The 9,040-nt window shown below is 45.8% G+C and overlaps 1 protein-coding gene across 5 annotated transcripts in view; it reads left to right on the top strand.

Annotated features, from left to right (window-relative positions):
• Window positions 1-2,451: 2,451 nt before the first annotated feature.
• The window catches only part of EPN1 (epsin 1), a 33,812-nt gene continuing 27,223 nt past the window's right edge, over window positions 2,452-9,040 (top strand). For 4 of the 5 annotated variants that reach the window (XM_066627487.1, XM_066627484.1, XM_066627485.1 and 1 more), the window contains exon 1: window positions 2,452-3,150. The gene's annotated coding sequence lies outside the window, so the exon portion shown is untranslated. Of the gene's footprint in view, window positions 3,151-5,429; window positions 5,517-9,040 lie in introns of those variants that run through there. The other variant, XM_066627483.1, reaches the window with a different exon arrangement.

The raw sequence follows: 9,040 nt of genomic DNA, 5'->3' as shown, positions 1-9,040 counted from the left end.
GTCCAGGACTGCATATGGAAAAATCTTATGAGCTATATTCCCACGAAGGGATCTGTGCCACTGCACAGACTGCAGACAGTTTTGTGCTTCAAAAAGTCATCTTTGTTGGCAGCAGATGAGCTTCCCTGCAGGGGGCATTCTGCAATCTAGATGGCACAACCAAGAAGGCCCCCTTTCTGCTTCCAACTTAGCTTCAGGTGTCAGGGTGACCTGGGAAAGGGGTTCAGGTGAAGATCAAAGGGTTTGGGCAGACTGATGTAAAAAATGCAATACATTTGACTTGACTCAAGAGCAACATATTTATTTCAACATAAGCTTTAATGAACTAGGGTCCATTTCTGGCAATTGAGGCTATTAGAAAGAGACCTACGTAACTGCTTTTGAAAAAAGTTTTGGACTGGAGCTTGCAGCCAATGACAATAGCTCCCTCTCTACCTGTAAATCTCCAGAAGCCTCAGGCATGTTTACTTGGAATTCAGGCCTATATCTGATCAGTAGGGCTTCTTGCCAGGTAACAATGCAGAGGCTTGTTTTTAACTAGCAGGTTCACATGTGCTGAACTGCATTGGTCAGGGTCCTAATAAAGGTTATTACTACAGGGTGTCTCAATAAGTTATACACACTTTATAGTGTCAAATGTATTATGCTGTCATTAACATATATACTCCATATGGTGTACACTGGAGCAGTTGCTTGACCCAGTTAATTAATTAGATCAAGTGCTTGAAATGTTCCCCATTGGCTGACATTAAGAGATATACAGGCATCCACCAACATTTGTGCTGGGATGGTTCCATGCATTTTCTCAGCTGTTCAAGTGTTGCAGATTTTCCACAATGATGCATGAATTAGAGCTCATTAAAATGTGTCTACATTTTTAAAGACATCGTATATGTTGTGGCTTTTTCCCTAATAGTCTAATACCTCCAATTTTTATGGACCCCCCATTCCTAACCCCCTTACATAACAAATTGATCTGCTGGCCCTTTTAAGTTCAGGAAAATTGAGCCATTTGTTACCTCTGTTACAGAGTTCTGCTTGGTCTAAGCCCAGAGTAGATGCAGGTTAACACCCGTCTTCTGCAGGTAGAAAACAATGACACAGCCAACACAATTACATTTTATAGTTGACCTTTCAGAAACAGAATGAAACCAGTTTTCCACTCTTAACCTCAAGTGTAAACAATATGGGTTTTTCACAGTAGACAGTGACCACTGCATCCATAGAGAATCATTGCCAATGAGGAGGCCTCTGTGACTGCCCCCTTCCCCAGTAGGCAACATGCACTCTGTTGGCATGGCTGCATCAGTGCTGGAAAGTTGAATAGGATTGGGCCCCAAGAGCACTACAGAAGCCTCAGATTTTTTTCAGAGCAGTCCTGAACGCTGTGCGACTGGGTAAGTATTCCAGGGTGGTGGTGGTGTGGCGGCAAGGTGGGGGGAGAGGTGGCACAGAGGTCAGGTCCGTAACTGAAAGGTTTGTTCAATTTCTAGGGAGGGTCCAGCAAATGTTGGCATCCTTCAGTCTCGGAAGACTATGGTATCTCGCTCTGAATAGTGTCCTGGAACAGAGTGTCCTCTCCAGTGCACGAAGCCTGGGTAAAGTAGATATGGGGGATAGACTGTTACCCATGCAGCAAATCCCCCCTCTCCACGTTGCTGAAATGGTCCAATGGAAAGGCAGAAGCCAATACGGTTGGTTCCAGTGGCATCGCAGGAGTTGCCAGAACATGACTGTGTTCAGCCATGAACTGCCTCAGAGACTCCGGCTCCGGATTTTGCCTCGAGGTTGACTCCTGAAGCCTTTTCCATAACTGGATGTAGCCACAAGGCAGTGGAGCAAATGTCCACATGCACATACTACATGCAACATCACTAGCAGCCTTGGGGGCTCAGGACCCCAATTATTTATTCTTATCAGTATCATTAAATACACATTTTTATATAGATCTCTCTTTTTTGCGGGAGGGGGTGGGTGGGGGGGGGTCCCGATAGTGTTGTTTTAAAAAAAGTGGGTCCCTGTGCTAAGAAGTTTGGGAACCACTGCAGCATGCACTGGCAGTATGAGCCATGCAATGCGCACAATGTAACAACACGATGCAATGTACACAATGCAATGTATACTATGCAATGCACTGTGCAGATAAAAGACCCCTTTCCAGCAGAGCACCTGGGATCCTGCGCCCTGCTGCTGCAGTACCCCCTTCCTCCAGCAGGGGGCCGCCTTGCCTTTTGTTCCTGAGGGTAGGCGTGCTGCACCTCAGGAAGCCTTCCAACTCTATGGTTTTCCCATTTCTCGCGTTGCGTTCCTTCTAGCCCGTCACCTCTATCATGACCCCATCAGGAAGGGTGCGACGGCCGAAGGTGAAGGGCGGAAGTTGCCAAACCAGGGAAGGGGCGGAGCCGTGGCGGAAGTTGAGGGCGCCCAGCTTCCGCTTCCGTTTTTCGGAGAGTCCTCCCGGCGCCGCCGCTGCCGCCGTTCTACTCCGTGTGCCTAAAAGGGGCCCGTAGAGGCCGGGTGGGCTATAGAGAGGGCCGGGGTAGAGCGGCTCCTCCGTGGCCCGGGGCTCTGCTGCGTGTCAGAGAGGCTGGGGCTGCCCCGGGCGCAGGCCGCTCCCCAGACTGGGCCAGGCCAGGCTGGGACTCAGCGAGGGGGCGAAGCCTGAGTCGCTCCCCCTCCTCTCTGCCTCCACAGCCGCCTGCCAGGGAGTGGCTGTGGCCGTGGCTGAGGCAGCCTCTGCCCTGCAGGCCCCCTTGCAGAAGGCCTGCCCTTTGACCCCCAGCTGAACCACAGTGACCTTTGACCCCGTTGTCTGCTTTGACCTTTGAACTTGGCCCCCTTCAGTCCAGGGGGCTCTCTCCCTCCCCCCTCCGCCCCCCAGCCCTGCCCTTATCCCACCCCTGGATGCCTTCCTGGGGAGGGCAGCGGGACAAAGGGGTTCCCTGCCCACCACCGTGTCCAGATTCCCCTCTTCCTCAGAGGAAGCTGCAGGCGATGCCCCCTGGCTGGGGGAGGCGGGGAGGCTGAAGCACCCACTCCGGCCCTCTGCTACTGTCCCTCAGCCAGCCACAGCCTACCCGGCAGGGGACAACCCAGCATTGCCTGGGAAGCTGTGAAGGAGGAAAGGCGGTACTGAGATCCTTCCAGCAGGTGAGTGGTGTCTATTAGTAGATGTAGTGCGAGAGGGAGAGTGCATGTGTGTGCGTGCGTGCGTCTGCGCATGCCCGTGCAAGCAGGTGAGGGAGGGCACCAGGATGCAGGTCTCCTGTTGCCTTGTGTGCTCCCTGAGGTGGCTGTTGGGCCACTGTGAGTTACAGGAAGCTGGACTGGATGGGCCCCCTTTGGCCTGATCCAGCAGGGCTCTTCTTATGTAGACGAAAGGAAATATTTTTTCACCCAGCATGTAATTAGTCTGTGGAACTGCTTGCCACCAGATGCGGTGATGGCATCCGGCCTGGATGCCTTCAAAAGGGAACTCTGGAGAAGTCCATCACAGGTTACAAACCGTGTTGGGTATGTGCAACCTCCTGATTTTAGGAGTAAGCAAATGCCAGAAGCAAGGGAGGGCACCAGGATGCATGTCTCTTGTTGCCTGAGGCATCTGGTGGGCCACTGTGAGATACAGGAAGCTGGACTGAATGGGCCACCTTTGACCTGGTCCAGCAGGGCTCCTCTTATGTCTTTGCTGTTGACTTTGTATTCCAGTAACTGGGACAAACTCCCAAAGATCTGCTTGTGAGGCAGGTGTGTCTTTCAGGAGTGAGGAGGGGCGGGAACACTCTGTGGCTTCCTTGTAGTGCCACCGAGGATAATTATGCTGGTGTCAATCTGTACAGGAAAAAATATGGTTTAGTAGCTCTGAATGGAAATGGAAGCCTAGACATCTGGTGGATCCTGCTTCCAGCAAACTCATCACTGGGTTTAGTCTACACAGCAGCGATTTTCAACCACTGTGCAGCAGCACATTGGTGTGGTGTGACTGGTCTGCAGATGTGCCATGGGAGTTTGGGGGAGGGTCATATATTAGTAAGACTATTGGTGGATGTGAGCCCCCAGCCAGCAGTCCAGTGTGACTTGTCTGTCAAAAAACGGAAGATGTCTCTCGACAATTTTATCATCCTCTCAGTGTACCATAAGATGAAAAAGACAGGAAATTGCTGGTTTACAGTAAAGTTGATTAAAAGACATTGTTAAAGTATAATTAAATTGTATTAAACGTGTATAAAACTGAATGGTGTTGAGATAAGCTAGACAAGAGAAGTTGTTGTCCCTCTCTTGAAATGATATCTAGTAACATTGATTGGTAGTAAGTTTCATTTTATTACAAGATATGATTATGTCTGCTGTCTTTTGATGGCTCTACAGATAAAAGGAAAATTCACAGCAGAATAATGTTGGTGGCTGCTAGTGCTAGAGCTGTCAGCCAAAGAACCTTCATACTTGGAGCTAGAGTTCTCTGATCACTAGATGTTGTGAATAACTGTCTCATATTATTTAGCTCTCTCATGCTTTGCTTGTGTGAGCCTCCTATGGTCACATGGCTGTTTGCTGCTGGTGACAGAATGTTAGACAAGGGGGACCTTTAGTCTGAGCTATTCTTCTGTTTGGACCTTTGCACACACGCCCAGATTTTATCCCTCTGTTGTAACAAAGCCTAAGTATGTGTCATTGAAAAAAAACTCATATCCTTCTCCTGTTTAGTCCTGCCTTCGTTTCCCTCTCTTTCTTTCTGCCACATGTGAAACTTTTGGCCTCACGGATAGAGTATAAGGTGGGAATATGTTTTGCTGGTTTGTTCAGGATGAATAAAATTAGTAATGACTTTTTAAAGTCAGGTGTTAATGTTTTTTAAATAGATTAGAAACAAGTGATATTTCTTTTAAAATAGCTTGGTTAAAATTAAATGTGAATTAGAGTATGTTAAGCAACCTCTTAAAACTGAATCAGTAGCTCTGTATCAAGCACACTTGGTTACTTTTCTTTGTACATAAAGAACTATGGGGAAAACTTCTCTTTGAGATCAAGTGCTATACATATGGCACAATAGAATATATACTATGTTGTTGTTAGGGACTTGAAACTGGGAACCAGGGACCAGAAAGTCATTGCAGGCACTGAGATCTGCGCCCTGGCTTCAGTAGATTCCATCCTGTCCATCATTGGACAGATCACCACTGTGCAGTTTCCTTGTTTCTCAAATTATGCATATTTACTCCCTTGAAATGCACAGGGATGTACAGTAATCTTTCCATCTGATGGAAGAAAAACACTGCTTTGCCCAGCGATTAATTACCAGCAGTCGCTTCTTGAAAGTTTGAGGCCCTTGGTTGTTTCCTAGCAGAGAGACACGGGCTTTGGTGGCAGAACATAAGAAGACCCTTCTGGATCAGACCAAAGATCACTTTGACCAAACATGCTGCTTTCTGTGGCAGCCAGTGACATGCCTCTGAGAAGCCCACAAGCTGGACTGTTGTGTACTCTGCAAGCAACTGGGAGTACTGCCTCTGAACATAAAGGTGCATCATGCCTTGTTGACATGCATTTCTTAAGTTGTGGTATGTGAAGTCCTTTCCCTAATGTTTGGCCTTATTGAGCAACTTTGTGTTTCTGGTGTGAGGGTAAGATTGGCACAAAGCAAGAGAGCTGTGCAGTGATAGGAGAAGAAGCAGAAGTGAAACAGAAAGCAGCAGCAGCGCTGAAAAGCAGTGACCTCCCTGAGAGAGCGTACAATATTTGCTCAGTTTATCGCCAAATAAATACTTTTGGTTGGTTAGATAAACCGATTTGCATGCATTATTGTTTTGGAGACATGAACTCCCAATGGGAGAAACTTGATTTGCATCACTGAATAGTAACTCTCTTGCTTTTGCTTAGTGTTTTTAAATCACGCTTTAAATTACTTTGATTTAAAATCAGGCCCCAAGTTGTGTTCTAACTAGCCCCTAAATGAGAGGAACAATTGAGACTGCTTAAGCCATTTCTACCCAACATTGCATATATGCAACAGGGATCAAATGTGTACACCTGTGGGCTGGGCAAAAATGAGTTAAAACAGGTTGCAGTTTAATTAGGTTGCAGTCCCTTACACACACTTCCATGGAAGTAAGTCCCATTGAATAAAGGAGTTTATTCCTGAGTACATAGACTTGCATAAGCCTGCACTAAGCATCTTTGGTACAAGTGAAGTAGCAGCGACAATGTCTGCTATTAACTTTACCAAGGATTGGGAGATACTTGGCTGCTGAGGAGAAACATTAGTCACTGGAACTAGAGAGAGGGCCTAAGAATAAAACAAATGTTTATCCCTGCCATCACCGAGATTATTTTTTTTATATGTACAGTACTTGTTTGTAACATGTATTTGTATCCCATCCTTGACTTGGGGAATGCAGAGCAGTGTTGAACCCACAACTTTGAGGGGTAGGGTGGGTTAAGAGAGAGTGGCTCGCTCAGGGTTTCCCAGCCAACTTTGTAGCTCAGCAATACAAACCCCAAAATCTTGCCACTATAGTGTACTAGCTTTGTGTAGTTTTGCTTTTGCTAAGGAGGATCAAGAGCTGTAGCAATCTGAATACACTGAATTGAGATTTTTGATTCAAAATGTCTGGGTCTGCAGGCCGAAAAGATTGATGTGAAACCTGTGTAGGCGATGTCTAGACAAATCTCAGAAGCTGAGCACAAGGTATTGCCTGAAGTTTCCATGTCTTTTGCAATCTTGAGGACTAGAAACTTTAATGGTACTGTATCTATCTTTGTATCACTTTAGATCAGTATTTCTCAAGGTTTGTCCTCCGCTGTACCACTTCACATGGTCCACCTATTTGAAGTACCACCAGAAAATTCTGGAGATATCACCACCAGTTACTTCTGGGTTGGGAGGCCAGGTGCAACATGACAAACACCAGTAAGATGCTCAGGGTGGATGGGAGGGCTTTTTTGAGCGTGGAAAAGCATGCTTTGGAGCTCTGCCTGCCGAGCCGAGTCTCCTACTGCTGTTTGCTGTGTCCCTGGTCTCGCTGTCGGGCCTACGAATACCACCAGATACCACCTCAAGTACCGCTTGTGGTACCCATACCACTGGATGAGGAACACTGCTTTTGATACACTTTATCTAGTGTATACCTCACTTTGCAGCGAAGATTGGCTTCCAAAATAGCATACAATTATAATCTATACAAAGGCACTATGTCTTTAGAGATTATTATTATAATATGCGGGAGTGGGAGGAATGAAGATGATCTTTCTGGTCCTTTGCAGTTGGTGATACAATCTAGGTTTCAGGCCTTTGCCTTTCAGGGGGTGGGGAGACAAGGCAGGCAGAAAGATTGCTGTGGACTCAGGGAATGGCTGATTGTAAAACCGCCACCTCACAGAAGCCTCCATTTCATTAATCCTTCCTATCTGGAACTTGCTGTTTATCAGCACAGGGATCACATTCTGGACCAGATGCCAGATTCTGCACAAACTTACACGGGAAGTTGCCATAGTGAGTCACACTGTTGGTCCATCTGACCCAAGTATATTTGTCTGCTCTGATTGGTAGCAGCTTTTCAGTGACTCGGAGTAGAGTGACCTTTCTCAGGTAGCATGCAACATCATTAGGAAAGATGTCAAGGATTGAACCTGGAGCCTTTTGCATGTGAAGCATGTGCTAAGCTCAGGTTCTTCTCAACTAGGATGGGAGTGAATCTTAAGGAGTATGAGCTCTGACTATGCTGGTGGTGGGAGTGAGACAGATGGGAGGCTGTGCTTAGAATGGAAGGCAGTGCTGTGGTCAATTGATTTAACTTAAAAGTCTGGCGCTTAATTGGATTGGTGTCCCCACTGTCTGCTTTGAAGGGTTATTTAGTGATAATGGTGTTTTATCTCTCCAATCAGGCAATGAATTTATTATGATCCCCCAGTATACGACCAGTTATTTTCCTGGTCCATTTGGTTGAAAAAAATGTTTCAATTATTACTGAACTTTCATTTGGTAAATGCTACTTGGCTCAAAAGGCCATACATCCCACTGTTTAATAATTTTGATCAAATATAAGACACTGGATGGAAAGGAACTTTCTATTATAGTTTGTTTTGTCCAAATAATCATTTTTACTTCTTGCAAGCTCCTGCTTTAGCCTATGGGATCTGAGAGAGCAGGGAAGGACAGGGAGAAGATTAGCTAAAACTGGCTTGGGTGAAAAAACGTCCTGTAACAAGAGGACTTTAAAACCCCTTTCTCTTTGTGAAGTGTCCCTTTTATTGTCCTTGAAAGCTGGTTTGTGGGAGAGCTGGAATTCTTCTAAGGGAGAACTCCAAGATGGTATTAGAAAGAGTTGAGGTTCTGGCTTATTGCAGAAGACTTGGGACAAGCCAATTAGATAGCCCACGTTTTCAGTGCAGTGATTCACAGGGCTAGGAACAAGATTTCAAAATCAATCCAAGACATCAGTAAAATCTGAGAGATAACAGTAAGCAGGAAATTCACTAAAAATCTCTCATACTATTACTGTAACAGTTATTATAGCTGGGGGCAATTTAAGTTGATTTTTTTAAAAAGACCAATTAGGGAACATCCCCTACTATATTAATGCCATATATTTGGAAAAAAAACAACCCTTGAATATTATAGACAGTTCCTGAGACACTCAAAGTAACAATCTTTTTTTGGACATCCCATTTTACTTTTAGTGCACAATGTTGTGCCAGGTGATTACTTTCTACTTGTAAACTATACTCAGTGTTCAAGGTTTTATATTCATTTGTTTAGCTCACTGGTTCCCAAACTCTGACTCCCTGGAGAGTTGCTGAAACCAGCAAGGGGAATAGCAGAATTCTCGCCAAAAAAAAAAACCTGCCAACCTATATAATGCATAGGATTGTAGCCCTAATGGGGAGCCGCGGCCAGTGGCCTAGTTAGTAGGTCAAGGGAGCCACCAGTCAAAAAAGTTTGGGAACCACTGTTTTAGCGTAATCAAAAGGAAAGCAAGCATGCAGGTAATGGCATCTTTTTGTGGTATTGTTTGCTAGCCATCAAGTGATTCATTAACAGGAAGGA

This window comes from Tiliqua scincoides, chromosome 5 (genome assembly GCF_035046505.1).
Source record: "Tiliqua scincoides isolate rTilSci1 chromosome 5, rTilSci1.hap2, whole genome shotgun sequence".
NCBI lineage: Eukaryota > Metazoa > Chordata > Lepidosauria > Squamata > Scincidae > Tiliqua > Tiliqua scincoides.
Note: the sequence above shows the minus strand (reverse complement) of the source record. Positions and strands in the feature narration are given on the sequence as shown.